At 41.7% G+C, this 18,526-nt stretch overlaps 1 pseudogene; it reads right to left on the reverse strand.

Annotated features, from left to right (window-relative positions):
- Nucleotides 1-1,035: 1,035 nt before the first annotated feature.
- LOC136468534 (uncharacterized) lies at nt 1,036-13,295 on the reverse strand (annotated as a pseudogene).
- Between the last annotated feature and the right edge of the window lie 5,231 nt (nt 13,296-18,526).

An 18,526-nucleotide genomic window follows, 5' to 3' on the forward strand; every position in this document is an offset into this window, starting at 1 on the left:
CAGTTGTTTTCAATAACCATGTAAACGATCATGATCAATAAAGATGGTTTTCCTCAACAACAAATGTCTTATTACGAATCTTCCCGAGTTGTTTTCACTAAGAATACCAGCCGAGAGCAAAAGAGCTGAAAAGATGCTTGAGCCTGCCGATGAGGGTAGCTAATAAGCTGACACCCGATCCAAAAAGCAAAATGGCTGAAATCATGCTTGAGCATACTGGCCGAGGGCAAAAGAGCTGAAAAGATACTTGAGCCCACCGATGAGGGTAGCTAATAAGCTGACACCCGATCCAAAAAGCAAAATGGCTGAAATCATGCCTGAGCATACCGACTGAGAGCAAAAGAGCTGAAAAGATGCTTAAGCCCGCCGATGAGTGTAGCTAATAAGCTGACACCCGATCCAAAAGCAAAATGGCTGAAATCACGCCTGAGCATACCGGCTGAGAGCGAAAGAGCTGAAAAGATGCTTGAGCCTACCGATGAGGGTAGCTAATAAGCTGACACCCGATCCAAAAAGCAAAAATAGCTGAAATCACTCCTGAGCATACCGGCTGAGAGCAAAAGAGCTCAAAAGATGCTTGAGCCCATCGATGAGGGTAGCTAATAGGCTAACACCCAAACCAATCCAAAGACATTTCTACAACCAGAACAAAGCCAGACAAGCACTCAACGAGTGAAGAAAGTTTGTCAAGACAATGATCTACAAATACTGAGTTGTTTACACGGCGCATATGAAAACCAGACAAGCACTTGACAAATCAAGAAAGTTTGTCAAGACAATGATCTACTAAAACCGAGTTGTTTACAACGCACATATGGTAGCCATACAAGCACTCGACAAATCAAGAAAGTTTGTCAAGACAATGATCTAAAAATACCAAGTTGTTTACACAGCGTGGTCAAAAGCATGACAAACACTTGACTAAATCAAAGACATCCAGGCAAAGAAGACATCAACAAAAAATAAAGGATTTTCATTCAAAAAAGAAGTATAATATCCTTATTATAGAGCTTGGAGTACTAAAGTCAAAATACATCAAGCATCGCCATCAGGAGAAGAAATGTCAATATCAAGATTGTCTATAATCCTCCTAGCCAAATCTTCGACCTCAGGCTCCATCTTTTCAACATCATCAAGATATTCTTGACTCACGGCTTCCTCCACAATCTTGGACAGGGGCATCTTCGGAGCAAGAACCTGGACCTAAGCAAGAACATTTCTGGTACATAGGTGGGCACATCTCTTCATGAATTCCTGGAAATGGGTCGGAACCTGGGGAATAAATTGAGCCCAAGATTGACCATCATCCGATGGAGTCCGGAGAAGATCGGCTACTGATCGAAATGATTTCCACAAAGCATTCCAATTCTCAGTAGCCATCGCCAACTTACCAGTCAAGGCTTCAACTATTTTTTGGGCTTGCACAAGATCTCTGTCAGCTCCACGCCTAATCAACTTGTCAAGCGCAAGTTCTTCTTCAGCATGAGTAATTACCTCTTTAGCCCTGTTGTGACTATTGTGAGCGAGTGTCTTCATTTCTTCAATACCCTCCGAGAGCCTCTGCTTTTCAACTCGGAGAGCTAAACCAGGCATCAAAAACAAGTCAGCATAAAGGGAAATTTGAATACAAGAGAAAACAAAAAGAACCCGCAATACCATTGCACTCATTCTTCATGACCTCTACAGCTGCATCCCTTTGTTTTCCTGCCTCAACCACCTAGGCACGAAGAGCTTTCTCCTCCTTTTGGTGCGTTTGACGCTCGGTCTCCATCTCGGCCCAACAGAGATCAAGCTCTGTTTTAGGGCACTAACCTCAGAAGACAACTTTTTCTCGGCTTTAGATGAGAAAAGGAAGCCGGTATGGTCTCGAGAAAAAGACTGAGCAAAAAAAATAGAAAGAGAAAAACAAGACATAAGAACAGAAGAGCATAAGAACAAAAGAACGATGAACATCCAAAGAAAGGACTTCAGAAAAGACTTACCTGAAGTTTTTCACCAAAAGAAGTCGCGAGGGTCCCCCAGGCAGCGGTTAGCTCTGACAACCGATGAGTGGCATTGAATTATTGCACCACATCATCATCCAGACGCTGAACGCCACTAGGAAGAGGAGCAGAGGGAGAAGCCGACTAAGGCAAAGAAGACAAGACTAGAGCCATACCCTGGGAAGCCCCAGCTACCTCCCCAGATGGCTCCATCGTCGTGGCCACGGTCACCTCTAGAGTAAGCAAATCAGGATCACCGAAGAAACCTGTCACCCTCACAGCAACCTCACCGACCGCACATTCTGAGTCTAGAGACTCAGAACACAGGGGCACACCAGAAGACTAAAAAGAAGTCAACTGAGGGTTGAGGGAAGGCGAAGGCCTGCAAAATGATAAAGAAAATTGATGATAAGAATATGAATCAGAGAAGAGGAAAAATAGAAGCAGAGAAACATAACCAGGATTCACTCACTTAGCTATTTTCTTCTTCATGAAACCCCCAAGACCAATAGAATACCTAAGAGGGGGAACTATGGCAGCAAAAATATCACCACCACCTTGCAATTAGAGTGGCGTGGTCGGTACCAGAGCTCCAGAAGAACTCGAGGTCAACGACCGCTTACTACAAGAGAACAAGGTCAAAGTCAGAACAGAAAGAAGTGTTCAACAGCAGAAAAATAGGAAAACAACTCACCGATTAGTAACAAGGGCCGCATCCTCCTCCTCCTCTTCCTCACTCTCAAGCATGGCAGCCACAGCGCCATCTGTAAAAGAAGAAAAAGAAAAGTACTCGGTTAAGAGGCAAAAGCAAACAACAAAAAGACAAAACATATCAATATGCTCACCTAGGAGCACGCTACCTATAACTTGAGTACCTGGACGAGTACTCGATTGATGAGACTTCTTGACAGTAGACAAACTTGAAATTGCCACCTAGCCAGGCGTGAAGGAACAGTACTCAATGACAAGCATATTCGAAAGGATATGCCAACACTGTACAACTCGTGAATAAACGACATTTACACTCAACCACTACCATACAACCGCATCTGACAATAGTAGACTACCATAGAATATGCCAAGACCCTGCACTCAAGTTCTTTTTTGGTAAAAGAACCCGGATATACGCTCGGGGGCTGCAACAGAAGAGGTTTTCCAGCTCTTTTGAACAACATAAGATTCAAGACCCTCTAGCTCCTTGTTCCAAATAGCAAGAGGCTCGGGGGCTACACTCAGTTAGTGCACTTTTTCCTTGAAAAAAGCACACGTCACCAAGAAGACTTCTTCAAGACAAAACACTTCAAAGACTAACGACAAAAAGAACCTAGACCTAGCTATATCTGAGTTTTTTTATAAAGAACCCGGGTGTATGCTCGAAAGCCTTTCGACAAAGAATTAGAGCAATTTCAAGACAAGACTCTCTAGCTCCTTATTCCAAATAGCAAGAGGCTTTGGGGCTACACCCAGATAGGAGTACTTTTTTCTTCAAAAAGGCACACACCACTCGAAGATCCTAAGAAATGCTACATGGTTTCACTCAAGAAAGCACTCGGATGACGCTTGTTCCTGCTCAGCAAGACCTGGAGGAACAAGACAAGGCTTTTAGAGTTCAACCATGAAGTGCTCGGGGGCTTGTCGATACAGGACCCATGGGATACACCGCAAGGAAGAGAGGAGATCTAGTTTGATTAGGATTCCTCCCATGTAATCCTAGTAGTAATACAACCCTGTGATCCTACTAGGACTCTACATTTTAAATCGACTAGGACTCTAGCCTCCTAACTATATAAAGGAGGGCAGGGCTTCTTAGATCGAGAGACAGAACACACAACACAACACAACACTTTACAATCAATACAACGCAAAGGCTAACGTCGACTGGACGTAGGGCTATTACTGGATCATGGTCGAGGGCCCGAACCAGGATAAATCGACTATCTCTTGTGTTTACCGTTGAGTTCTCCATACGCTGAAGCCCGAACAAACTGCCCGGGTACCCTCGTGGCAGGCTATCGGTGGTGAAACATCGATAATTGAGAAGCTGAGAAAAGGACACAGGAGCGCCACATGCGCACACCGCTGACCGGGCCAGGGCCGGGCCATGGCCGTGATAGGCGGGCGGGCATGGCCAGGTTTTGCCACTTATTCCACATAATTATGGGAGTTTCTCTCCTTTATGGTGGAGGCTAGCTGATTACGCCAGTTACCATCTTTTTGTGTCTCCGTCTCCTGAGTTCCTCCACTGGTTTTCTCCCTCCCTGCCGCAGGCGTAGAAGTAGAAGTCTTTCGTCAGTCCAATCTTCCGCTTCGCTTCTGAGAGACCACATCTCAGCCGTCCTTTGGCTTTCCTCGTCCCATACCTCTATGCGCATGGAGTAACGGGAGAGCAGGTGCGATGATTAGATTTTTGGAGAGCGATTCTACGACTGCTCGTCCACATCGCACACATCTTCTTCCTAGTGATCGCTTATGGAACAACAAGGTGTCTTCTTCCTGGTGACCGTTCGTGGGACTACAATACGAACACCTTCCTGCATCGACTGTGGTCTATGACTTCGAGCAACGCACTATGTTTGGTGCGAATGGAGCCTCCAATGCCCTCGGCATGGGACCCTCCGCTAGGTACACTCTCAACTTTCTGATTACTGTACTTTATGTACTTACTATATCGATCGGTATGTCATACTTGCATGTTGTAGCATTTGTTAGTGATATACACATGCACATATATATTGTCACAAACCTGCTGATGTTTTATTTTTGGATTAAATTGACCATGAAAATGCCTAATTATCTAACAATCCAAAAACCTAATGTTAGGCAATTTTCTGTTAGTTGTTTTGCTGCTACTTTGAAGCCAAATAATTTTGATGGCAAGAATTTCATGATATGGCGTGCCAAGATGGTGTTGTGGTTGACTGCTATGAACTGCTATCACGCCGCATAGGGGAAGCCTAAACAATTTACTCCTGAGGAGGAGCAAAAGTTCTTGGCTACCGATAACCTGTTTCAAGACGCCATGATTAGTGCACTTCATAGTAAGTATGAGAAAAACTACATATCTTGCACATCAGGCAAAGAGTTATGGGATGCTCTTGAGGTAAAGTTTGGAGTTTCTGATGCTGGTAGTGAGTTATACCTTATGGAGCAGTTGTATGACTATAAAATGGTTGAAAAGCGTTCTGTAGTGGAATAGGCTCATGAGATATAGGTGCTAGCAAAGGAACTAGAACATTTTTCATGTCTGTTGCCCGACAAGTTTGTGGCTGGCGGTATAATCGCTAAGCTGCCACATTCTTAGAGGGATTTTGCTACTTCTCTAAAACATAAGAGACAAGAGTTTAGTATGGCTGAGCTTATTGGATCTCTTGATGTTGAGGAGAGGGTGAGAGCAAAAGACAACTATAGAAAAGGAGTTGAGTCTTCCGCTGCCAATATGCTGCAGAAGAAAAACTCATTTGCATCCCGTAATAAAAAGAAGAAGAACATGCAAGAGAACAACAATACAAAGCCTAAGCAAATTGCTCAGTTTAAGAAGAAAAACAAAAAGAAAGGTGAAGATTGCTTTGTTTGCGGGAGTGATGAGCATTGGACAAGTGCGTGCCCAAACCGCAAATATAAGCAAGAAAAGAAATCAACAAACATGATGATTAGCAAGACTGGAGGAGGAACATCTGGGTATGGTAATTCTTTACCTTTTGTTCTTTCAGTTTATCTTTCACCTGAGTGGTGGATGGATAGCGGTGCTAATATTCATGTGTGTGCTGATGTTTCTTTGTTTACTTCATATCAGGCCAGCGGGACTGGAGCCTTGCTGATGGAAAACGGTTCGCATGCACATGTTTTTGGTGTTGGTACGGTCGTTCTAAAGTTTACTTCAGGAAAAATGGTGCTATTAAAGAACGTGCAGCATGTCCCCTCCATCGAGAAGAATTTTGTTAGTGGTTCTTAAATGTGTCATGATGGCTTTAAAATTGTGCTTGAGTCCAATAAGTGTGTTGTGTCAAGACATGGAATATTTATTGGAAAAGGTTATGATTGCGGAGGCTTATTCTGCTTATCTTTGCTTGATGATGTGTGTAATAAAGTAGTGAACAATGTTAATATTTTGGATGAGTCGAATATATGGCATTCATGACTTTGTCACATTAATTTTGGCTGTCTCAAGCAGCTTGCAAATGTGTATTTAATCCCAAAATTTAACTTAGTCAAAGATTCTAAGTATCAGGTGTGTGTAATCGAAGCAACCACGCAAGCCTCACAAGGCTGCTGAGGCGAGGAACTTGGCACCATTAGAGCTCATTCATTCTTATTTATGCGAAATGAATGGCGAATTGACTAAAGGCGGTAAACGATACTTCATGACTTTTATAGATGATTGTACTAGATTTTGCTACGTATACTTATTGAAAACTAAAGATGAAGCATTGTATTATTTTAAAGTCTATAAAGCTGAGGTAGAAAATCAACTTGAGAAGAAAATCAAACGTTTGCAGTCCGATTGTGGGGCAGAATATTTCTTAAATGAATTTTTTGAGTTTTGCGCGGTGCATGGAATTATTCATAAGAGAACACCACCATACTCACCATAGTCCAATGAGATTGCAGAGAGAAAGAATCGCACCCTAACTGACTTGGTTAATGTCATGTTAGAAACTGTGGGACTATCTAAGGAATGGTGGGGTAAGGCTATATTGACAGCGTGTTATGTCCTAAATAGGGTGCCCACAAAGAACAAAGAAATTACACTATTCGAGGAATGGGAGAAGAAGAGATTAAATCTCTCTTACCTGTGAACTTGGAGTTGTTTGACAAAGGTGAATGTGCCAATAAACAAAAAGCGAAAGCTTGGATCAAAGACTGTTGATTGTGTTTTTCTTGGTTATGTTATTCACAATGTGGGTTATAGATTTTTAGTTATAAATTCTAGTGTTCCTGAGATGGTTGTTGATACAATCATGGAATCTAGAGACGCTATATTTTTTTAGAATGAATTTTCCATAAAAAATACACCTAGCATGACTGGTCATGAATTTATAATTCCCCATGAGCATAAAAATTTTACTCCGATAGAATAAATTGAGGAACCCTATATGCAAAATCCTAAGGAGGATGGCACTATGGTCACTAGAAAAAGTAAGAGACAGAGGACTATAAAGTCTTTTGGTGATGACTATATTATGTACCTTGTGGATGACACACCAACGACCATTGAAGAGGCATATTCCTCTCCTGATATTGACTTATGGAAGGAAGCAGTACAGAGTGAGATGGATTCTATTATGTCTAATGGAACTTGCAAAATAGTTGATCGTCCTTATGGGTGCAAGCCTATAGGGTGCAAATATGTGTTTAAGAAAAAGCTTAGGCCTGATGGCACTATCAAGAGGTACAAGGCAAGACTTATGGCCAAGGGTTATACTCAAAAGAAAGGTGATAATTTCTTTGATACTTATTCATGGGTTGCCCGATTGACTACAATTCGAGTTTTGCTTTCCCTGGCAGCCTCTTATGGTCTTATCGTTCATCAAATGGACATTAAGATAGCTTGAGGAGATCTATATGGATCAGCCAGATGAGTTTGTAGCAAATGGTCAAAAAGGCAAGGTGTGTAAATTATTAAAGTCACCATATGGCCTAAAACAAGCTCCTAAGCAGTGGCATGAGAAGTTCGACAGAACTCTAATATCTATTGGCTTTGTGGTGAATGAAGCTGACAAATATGTGTACTATTAGTATGGTGGGGGTGAAGAAGTTATTTTGTGCTTATATGTTGATGACATACTGATCTTTGGATCTAGCCTCAAAGTGATTGAGGAAGTGAAGGAATTTTTATCTAATAATTTTGAAATAAAAGATTTGGGAGAGGCTGCTGTTATTCTTAATATCAAGCTTCTAAGAGAAAGTGATGGTGGGGTAACTCTGTTACAATCTCACTATGCGGAAAAGGTGCTAAGTCGCTTTAGGTTTAGTGACTGTGAACCTACTCCTACACCTTATGACCCTAGTGTGCTATTGAGAAAAAATTGGAGAATAGCAAGGGATCAATTGAGATATTCCTAGATCATTGGTTCGCTCATGTATCTTGCTAGTGCAACAAGGCCTGACATCTCATTTGTTGTGTGCAAGCTGAGTCGGTTTGTGTCAAACCCGGGAGATGATCACTGGCGTGCTCTTGAGAGGGTGATGCATTATCTAAAAGGCACTATGAGCTATGGTATTCGTTATACCGGACATCCAAAGGTGCTAGAAGGCTATTGTGATGCCAACTGGATCTCTGATGCTGATGGGCTTTATGCCACTAGTGGATATGTGTTTTCGCTTGGAGGTGGTGTTGTTTTCTAGAAGTCTTGTAAGCAGACTATTTTAACGAAGTCTACAATGGAAGTAGAACTCACAGCATTAGACACCGCTGGCTCTGAGGCCGAGTGGCTTTATGATCTCCTTATGGATTTATCGGTTGTTGAAAAATCCATACCGGCTATTTCTATGAACTGCGATAACGAGACTATGATTATGAAGGTTAACAGTTCTAAGGATAACATGAAGTTCACAAGGCATGTTAAGAGATGACTAAAATTTGTTAGAAAATTGAGAAACTCTAGAGTAATAGCGTTGGACTATATTCACATATCTAACAATCTGGTAGATCAATTCACTAAGGGTCTGTCATGCAATGTAATAGAAAGTGCATCGAGAGAGATGGGTTTGAGACCCACATGAAATTTACTATAGTGGTAACCTGTTCTATGTGATCGGAGATCCCGTGAAGTAGGATGGTGAAACAAGCTAGTAGTAAATTATGAGGAAAGATCCTTAGTAAGACTCATTTCTGATGCATATCTTTTCTTTCTATAGGGTAGGTTGGTTTTTATCTTAATGTGTTCCAAGTGACTTGCTAAAGCAAAGATGTTGTCCTATAGAACATCTTTTGAGGAACACACCTATATGAGTCAGACTGCTGGTCATAGTCTATGAGATTTGAGTGATCTCTAAATACTCATGAAAGACACTGGAGTATGACTTATATGCTTCAAATAGAGGTGTTGCCTTTTGTAGCCTAGTATTAGCTAAGGACTTTAGTGACTTTCACCTCACATAAAACTATCAATTTAAGGCTTAGTCAATTGTTCAGTTGTGACTGAGTAAAACTATTACTCTAGATGGATGTTCAACTTAACAGTCTCTATCGAAACACTGGTATATAAAAGAAATGTGTGGTTCTGAGACTACTTTGTTACAAACCCTACAGTTTGGTGGGGATTGTTGGACATATTATGGGTTTGGCCTATATAATATTTAATAAATCAAATAAAACTCTATGGTCCATAACATTAAGCGTTGTATGGTTTAATACCGTATGAGATTTTAACTGAATGTTGACTCAGCTTATTTGGTTGGAAATTATCCATCTTAATTGAGAAGCTGAGAAAAGGACACAGGAGTGCCACACGCGCGCGCTGCCGCTGACGCCATCGGCCGGGCCAGGCTGAGGCATGGTCATGGGCATGGGCGTGGACCGGGCGGGGCAAAGGCGGTGGCAGGCGGGCGGCGAGCGAGCGAGCGGACGGACGGGCGTGGCCAGATTTTGCCACTTATTCCACATAATTACGGGAGTTTCTCTTCTTTATGGTGGAGACGAGTTGATTGCGCCAGTTATCGTCTTTTCGTGTCTCTATCTCCTGAGTTCCTCCGCTGGCTTTCTCCCTCCCTGCCGCAGGCATAGAAGTAGAAGTATTCCGTCAGTCCAATCTTCTGCTTCACTTTTGAGAGACCAAGAGACCACATCTCAGCCGCCCTTTGGATTTTACCGTCCTGTACCTCTACGGCAACGGAGTAACGGGAGAGCAGGTGCCTCTAGAACCCTCGTCCGCCTACGAACCTTGCATGGGGTATGCGGCGATTAGATTTTTGTGGAGCGATTCCGCAACTTCTCGTCCACATCACAGACATCTTCTTTCTGGTGATCGCTCGCGGAACAACAAGGTGTCTTCTTCCTGGTGATCGTTCATGGGACTGCACTGCGAACACCTTCCTGCATCGACTGTAGTCCACGACTTCAAGCAACGCACTATATCTAGTACGAATGGAGCCTCTGATGCCCTCGTCATGGGACCCTCCGCTGGGTACACTCTTAACTTTCTGATTACTGTACTTTGTGTACTTACTGTATCGATCGGTATGTCATACTTGCATGCTGTAGCATTTGTTAGCGATATACACATGCACATATATGTTGTCACGAACCTACTGATGTTTTATTTCTGGATTAAATTGACCATGAAAATACCTAATTATCTAACACTTGGATCACATGAAGCTAATAATTAATTGCTGACAATAACTTAGGTCTCATCTGGATTCTCAACTAATAAGCCAATTAGTGTCGTACTAACCGTCTAGATAACAAATAGCTATTAGTTGGTTCTTTGAGCTAACATAGCCACATAGATAATAGTTAGCTTCAATGGATGCCCTAATTAAAGATTTCAATTCAGGAAAAAATTATGTAAGAGTACTTAAGAATAATGGTGGACAAACCTAATTAAATAAAAATTGGTTCTAATATGTCTTAGAATTGCGACGAACGTAGGCAGTGGTACTTCCATGTTTTTCGGTAAGGGGGAGGTCAAAGCTTCAAATCCACTTCCAAACCAAGAGCGATAGAGTCTCTGAGGAGGAGCAAACAGCCAAACACTAGGAACTAGTTAGAGGATCGATGGCACACGTAACTGTCTTTTTCGACTGAAAGCCATCTGACGAGTGCCTAACCTAATAACCAATGGAGTGTACGTAGTAGTAGCTGATAGCGATCATATATACTACATTGCATAAAATTTTTCTCAAACAAACTAATACAATTCCTGCAAAATCTCTTCACTCTCGGACGGTTCATCAGCAGACTAATGGCCTGTTTGGTTCCTTAGTCCATGGACTAAAGTTTTAGTCCACCTTTAGTCCATGGACTAAAGTACTGTTTGGTTACTTAAACTAGTATGGACTAAAAGTAATAAATGTTGTGGTAGGATGACTCATTTACCCCTGCGATCACGCTACTGGCGCCAAAACCGTTGAGAAATGTCCAGGCGCCAAGACCATGTACTGGAGCCAAAACAGTGGAGAAAAACAAGAACATAAAGTCACGGTGGCGCCAAGACCCTGCTGTCCCAGGTGATATAAAGGTCCTAGCGCCAAGACCTTGCTCATACAAAACATTCTCATCACTATCAAACACTCATACAAACGTCATGCACATTCAAACACTTATACAAAACGTCATACACATTCAAACAGGCGATATGAAGGTCCCAGGCGATATGAAGGTCACAGGCGATATGAAAATGTTCATACAAAACGTCATACACATTCAAACAGGCGATATGAAGGTCCCAGGCGATATGAAGGAAATTGTCCATATAATAGTAGCACACGACAAACATAACATCACCATTAAACAGTAGACATCTATGCTCTATTGAACAACCCATCGGCTATCAAATCACAGAATTGATTCATGGTGTGATCTTCATCTCCATGACGTGTATTAGATACTTGAGAAGACGATGCTTCCGAGAGTGGAACAAAGTTCTCGTCACTATCAGCCAAATCAAAGTCCGCATCCCCCAAATAACTATCTCAAATGAAATTGTGTAGTGCCATGCACGCAATAATTATTTGACTTTGCTTTGGCATAGGATAACTAGGTAGGTCAAGCAATATCCTCCACTTCATCTTTAAAACTCCAAATGACCGCTCAATGACATTACGAAGTGAAGAATGAGCATAATTAAACCGTTCTTTTTTACCTCTTGGCACTGGTCCTTGTCTAAACTCTAGGATATGATACTTAGTTCCCTTGTACGGTGCAAGATAACCCGGTCGATTTGGGTAACCCGAGTCAACAAGGTAGAATTTTCCTACACATAGCAGTCAAATGGTTTATGCAAGTCACATGCCAAGTATTGCTTTAATGAGACAACATAGAAAAGAAAAAGTCAATACCTTCAGGTGGATGTGGAAATTTGTCTCCAAACTTGTCAATGGCATCTTTGAATACCCTCATATCATGTACTGATCCAGGCCATCCCGCCACGACAAAAGTAAACCTCATATCAAAGTCGCATATAGCCATCACATTTTGAGTTGTATATCCATGTCGTCCCGTATGTTGTACTACCTTGCTAGTTGGTACTACAACAGGGATATGTGTCCTGTCTATTGCTCCAATGCAACTGTCAAAGAACGGTGTAAAGCGAGGAGCTTGCAATCTAGGATGGACTATCCTAAACTGTGGGTCCTTTGGCTTAATGATATCAACTGCTAGCTTGGTTACACTCTGTAGAACTTTATCAAACTTCCTACATACTGTCTCCAGTGACCTTGTGAAATGATCTTTAGCTTGTCGAACAGACTGAGGGGCACCACATATCCATAAAAATAGCCCTAAAGCCTCCATAGATGACATTCTCCTAGTGGACTTCAATCCATATGACCCAACTAGCACACTATGGAGCCCCAAAAAGATACCTTCACTCATCCTAAACATATTGAAGCAAGCTGTCCTACTTCCTAGTGTCCTCATAACCCAATCAAAACCACTTTCTGTAGCTACTCTATAAGCCACTTTGTTCATGTAAGTGTCAAAATGGTACATACCCATCAAGGCAGCAGCTATGGTTATGATTTTCCTCCTCTTCTTCTGAGACTCGAATATGTATGTCTGTACTCTTCGATCATAATCATCTCTATCATCTTCTTCCCATTGATCATCATCAGACTCATCTTCTTCTTCCTATAAGATGGAATAGGAACATGTCAGTGTTCTCAATTGCTTCTAGAACCACAAAGCATCATCAGAAAACATCACAAAAGCAAGAACCACAAAGCAGACTTAAAACATGTTCTGAATACAGTAACAAGTCTTAACACAGTAACATCACCATCAAACAAGACTAAGCATTAAAGGTCTTAAAACATGTTCTGAATAATAAGGTCTTCAAACTAGTCCTAAGCATAAGGTCTTCAGTAGTTATTGTAATCCTAGACTGCTTTCTTTAGCCAAGTCAGTCGGTCTTCCTTAGTGTCCATCATGTTGAAGACCATCCTGTTGTACTCAGAATGAAACAGTCTTGTTGCAACATAAAATTCTTGTGTGTTTGGTCCTGCTCCAGCATCTTTGACCAAAAACAAGCATCTATTTATGTCTTCTTGAGCCTCTTCCTTCTTCTTCTGTGACTCCATCTCCCTCATTTTCTGCCTCTTCTCGAACTCTTCCTCCCTCATTCTCTGTTTCTTCAGTAACTCCTCCCTCATTTTCTACCTCTTTTCCAGCTCCTCCTCCCTCTGTCTTGCCATTTCTACCAGTGCTTGTTCATCCTTGTTTCTACTAACCTGCAACTCACTTATAATCCCCTGGAACATCTTCGTCATTGGGCTCTTGCTCTTCTTAGCTGGACTTACGGCTGTGTCTGCTGTACTAGTGGCTGTGTCTGCTGTACTAGTTGTTCTCTTGAGGCTGTTACTGCTTAGTGGGCTATGTACAAATCCTTCTCCTTCTTGATCTTCACCCTCCTCATCAGCCAACACCTCTTCTTGTTGATGCGAAGAACCAGGGATGCAAGAAGATGATCCATCAACTATTACCCCATGAAACATCTCTACAAGTTGTTCTACATAAGTAGGAACACCATGCATGAACTTCTTGCATTCAGATCTTCTCTGAAAAACAGAAACAAGTAATCAGAAACGTAGCAACAATAAAGAAAAAAGTACATGGGAGTGAAAACTGATTCAGTTACCTCTAACTCCCGTTTCCACCATGTAGCTGATGCTATGATAGTGCCATCAGGTCTTCGACCTAGTGCGGTACTAGTATTCAACATAGTCCAGAAGGAGTACAAAGTCTTGCATTGAGTCCATCTGTTCCTCAATTGCTTGACATTTAAGTTTAGTCCAGTCTTTAATAGAAAACCTTGTCTCATCATATTATACCCTCTACGTGACATTGTACCATGCAAGCAATTCCCTGCCCTTATTTGTTCAACTGCTAGATCACAGTAAATATGAGTGTTTTCCTCGGTCCAACTCGCCTTGTCATATGCAGTCACCTAGCAATCAGAAGCATTAACATTCATCTACAGGGCAGCAATCTGTATCCCTCTAATGTGGATGGTTGAAAAATAGTGTGGCTATCATTCATCTAACATTCATCTAACATTCAGAATTTGTGGCTAGCATTCAGAAAAAATACTCAGCATCACAAATAGCTAGCACTCAGAAGCATGAAAAAAACTCAGCATGTCAAAAATACTTAGCATTTGTGGCTAGCATTCACATTCATCTAACATTCAGAATATGTGGCTAGCATTCACAAAAAAACTACAAATAGCTAGCACTCAGAAGCATGAAAAAAATACTCAGCATCACATTCATCTAGCATACAGAATCTAGCATACATTCATCTACAGGGAACAGGTCCAAGTTGTGGCTTACCCCCTGGGAGTCTTCATCTTCATCCTCACTGGTGCCACTGCCATTTTCCTGTGGATGGTCGAAGTTGTGGCCACCACCGCGTCCACCAACTCTACCTCCCCCACGGGTCCCCCCTCTACCTTCGCGGCTACCAACAGCTCCACTGCGTCCTTGTACTCTGCCTCCGGTGGATCCAGCAGACCTCGCCCGGTGACCTCCACGAGCTCTGCCACGACCAAGCCCTCTGCCTATAGGGGCACGAGGAGGAAGGGGATAGTTCACTCCATCATCCCCGGCCTAGAGGAACTCCTGGTATGAGTCCAGGTTGGGGAACACGTCGGCCTACGAGTTCAGGTCGAGGTTTTCCATGTGTCGGCGATGAACGGAGAGGCTGTGAGCTGGCTGCGAGGTGAAGGGCCCGAAATCATATTCATCGCCGGTGTCCTAGGAGGGGAGGAAGCTTTGAGTACCTTGCGATGAAGAACCTTGAGAGAAAAATTCACGGTAGTGGTCCATGGTGTTGGGGAGGGCCGGGATGAGGTCGATCCGGCGTGGGGAGGTAAGGAGGCCGTGGATCCGGCATTGGGAGGGCCTTGGGCGGCGGATCAGGCAAGGGGAAGAAGGATGTGGTGGGGGGCGGCCACACCTGGATGCTGTGCTTGCGTCGGGAGCAGGCGTGGGGAGGAGCGGCGGGAAAAGCGGGGAAACGGGAGGGGGAGCGGCCGGCGAGAGCGGGGAAGGTACCGGCGGGCGGGAGCTGCCGCCGGCGACGAGAGAACGAACGGGCGCAGTGGGAAAAGCAACGCGGAAGGTGGCGGCGCAGGGACCAGAAATGGGGAGGAGCGGCGGGGAAACGGGAGGGGCAGGGGAGTTGGTTCGGCGCAATAATGACAGGGGCAGGGGAGTGAAAGAGAGTTTTAGTCCACTTTAGTCTAGTTTTTTGGACTAAAGGACTAAAGGATTTTAGTCCACTTTTAGTCCAAGTGTTTGGCTGTTTAGTCCAACTAAAGTGCAAATTTTAGTCCAAAATGCTTTAGTCCATGGGAACCAAACAGGCCCTAAGTTAAGGTGTCACTGTGCCATGCAAGAGCCGATCCAGTATTGATGTCCGGATATTCCGAGAATACTCAACAATTTTGCTAAAACATTATGTATATAACAAGTATACACAGGCGTAAGCGTTGGTTGCACCTCATTTTCATCATTTTGTTATCATTCATTTATCAAACAATAAAGTTTACTAGTCTTAATCACCACTCCACCAAAGGCTTCTCCGGACCAAGCGCTAACCGGTCAATTAGGATCTTCCTCAATAACACATGGGCACATCGGCATCACGTACATCTATCCCTTGCCTGCGCCTAACCCTCCCATTTCTCTCAAATTCCAATCCTCACATAAACCCAAGACTTTTTTTTTGAGAAAACGGCAGGGAAGCCCTCTACCTTTTTTTATCTTTTTCTTTATATATATGAAAAAACATATGTACAAGTTACAAGGCTTGCAAAGCCCAAGAGAAAAAATTACTAAAAACTTTGAAGACTCTCTCGCCATAGGGATAGGGGGCCGGAAATAATCTGATTGGCTTTGATACACACCAAACCAAGTTCATCTTTGATAAGAAGCAGCTTTGTTATAAAAAATGATTCCATTTCTAGTATTCCAAATCGTCCAGCAAGCCGTGATGATGAAGATTTCTCCGGAAATGTGACTACCAAAATATGTTCTAGCTTGAATGATCATATCCAAAGGTTGGAGGTTCAAATTCCACTGAATATTGATGCTCCAACAATCAACACTGAATGAACACTCAAAAAACAGATGAAAGGAGGTTTCTTCCAATCCATTGCTACATAGAACACAAGTATAATCATCAAGATACACATTTTTTCTTCTTATAAGATTCCTGGTATTTAATCTATCCTTGATACTAATTTGCATAAACCCAAAACTGGCCACCAGACATGCTGATATGCATATATATGGACACAAGCGTGATGGTGGTGGCGTGCAGCGAGCGGTAAACACTTTGGTTTACGAATACCAAACTTTGAAATCCTAGGTCCATCATTGGTGCCATGGTGACGACATCTCCCTAAAAAAATAGCATTATGAGCTTTGCAATAACGGCCGGTATAGCGGTAGCAAACCTCTTCCTTTATTGCTATTGAATATTGAATAGGATAGTGGAATAAAGATTATTGGAAGTGGACTTAGGCGATAAAAATCAAGTGGCAATAAAAATGTTTATATAGGCAATGACGAAGAATTGATGGGATGATGAATAATGTCTTCTCCATTGATATTTTCTTTAGAAAAAGATCTTCTCCATTGATATAAGGACTTGATACTAATTTGCATAAATGTGTCTTCGTTATACCTTGTGATAAGATCTTGGGAAGCATGCAAAATTATTGCTAATTTTCATGGTTTGCTGGTATTAATTTCGAAGGTTTCAGCATTCATATACTATATCATTGGAAAGATATGTGACTCGAGTTTCCAACTTAACAAACGATGACTTCCGAGCTAGGAGTTATGACGGTTTTAGTGGAAGATGCACTAGCTGCTGGTGGCTGCATGATCATGAGAACTAAAGAAGATTCATCAAATACTCCATTAAGATGACCTTCCATTTATTTTTTACTTATTTTTATTTCACACAATTAAATTAGGAGGGATGTTCTTAGTATAAATAATCCAGGTAATCTATCATTTGAGAGGAGTTTTGATATGCTACGATAATTGAGCATGTCTCTTCTTTGAAAAACTTGTAGAGTAATCTCTGGTGCTAGCTAATCTTGTTGAGTGATCTTCGAGTTATTCTAGTTTTGAATCCATCATCACATACCCTTAACCAAGTCGATCCTTATCAACTTTTTTGCATGTATGTCCTGTGACTTCTTACATTGAGAAATATTATGAATGATTAAAAATAAGCTACTCCCTCGGTAAAAAAAATACAATTCTAGCGTAGCACATTATCAAGTTAAAATATGTTAAGTTTCATCAATTATACAAAAAAATAAATAGTTCCGATATTATATATGTGTTATTAGATTTGTCATGAGATATATTTTTATAATATATTAATTTTATATAAAAATATTTATATTTGTATTTGTATGTTTGGTAAAACTTTGGACATTTTAACGAGAACGTACCTAGTTGTATTTTTTCAGGACGGAGGAAGCGGTAAGCTGCTGCTTAACTGATGCCTGATGAGATCGGTGATGAGTGGTACTGTAAGTACTACAGAGCTGGCCTGTCGTGGAAGGGGAACACACAACAGTCAGTGTTACACTGCTTTGGATGGGACCCCCGGTGGATTTGGCCTGTCCCTCGTCGTTGAGACAGCCAGCGACCAGCGCCCTGCTTCAATCATCACAGTGAATCCAGTTACTGGCTCCAATGGCGGACGTGTGGCGCAGAAAACTTCACGGACGCCTTCTTCTCCGATGGCAAATAAAGAGTACTACCTCGGTCCCACAAAAATGCTACTACGGGTGGTGTGCCCGTTAAACCAAATTTATAGTAAATAATATTTATATTTATAGTGCTAAATTAATTTATTATAAAAATACATTTCATATTTAATCTAATAGTATTTATTTAATATTATAAATATTGATATTTTATTATCTATAATTGATTAAATTTAAGACACTAAAATATAGTATTGTCCTAGAATTGTATTCTTTCTGGGACGGAGGTAGTAGTACACCAGTACTGATGGAATTCTTTCACTTTAACACAAGTACTACTTCCATCATATGTATAATGATTTTGGGAATGTATATTATTGGTCTTGTGATTTTGGTAAATTAAAATTTTTAAATATTAATGAGGATTTGCTAGCTAGCTACCTTCTTCATCCTAGAATAATAAGCGTATTTAATATCTGAACCAGTCAAACTTCATAAATTTTGACCAACAGTTAGTGTTTGGTTCTTTGGTGCAACTTGTTAAAGACCGACTTGTTATATACTCCCTCATTCCAAACTATAAGACTTTTGGCATTTCTTATAGTTTTTGTCATATATACACTTAGATATATACCATGTTTAGATGCA

The sequence above is a fragment of the Miscanthus floridulus genome, chromosome 8 (assembly GCF_019320115.1).
Source record: "Miscanthus floridulus cultivar M001 chromosome 8, ASM1932011v1, whole genome shotgun sequence".
Lineage (NCBI taxonomy): Eukaryota > Viridiplantae > Streptophyta > Magnoliopsida > Poales > Poaceae > Miscanthus > Miscanthus floridulus.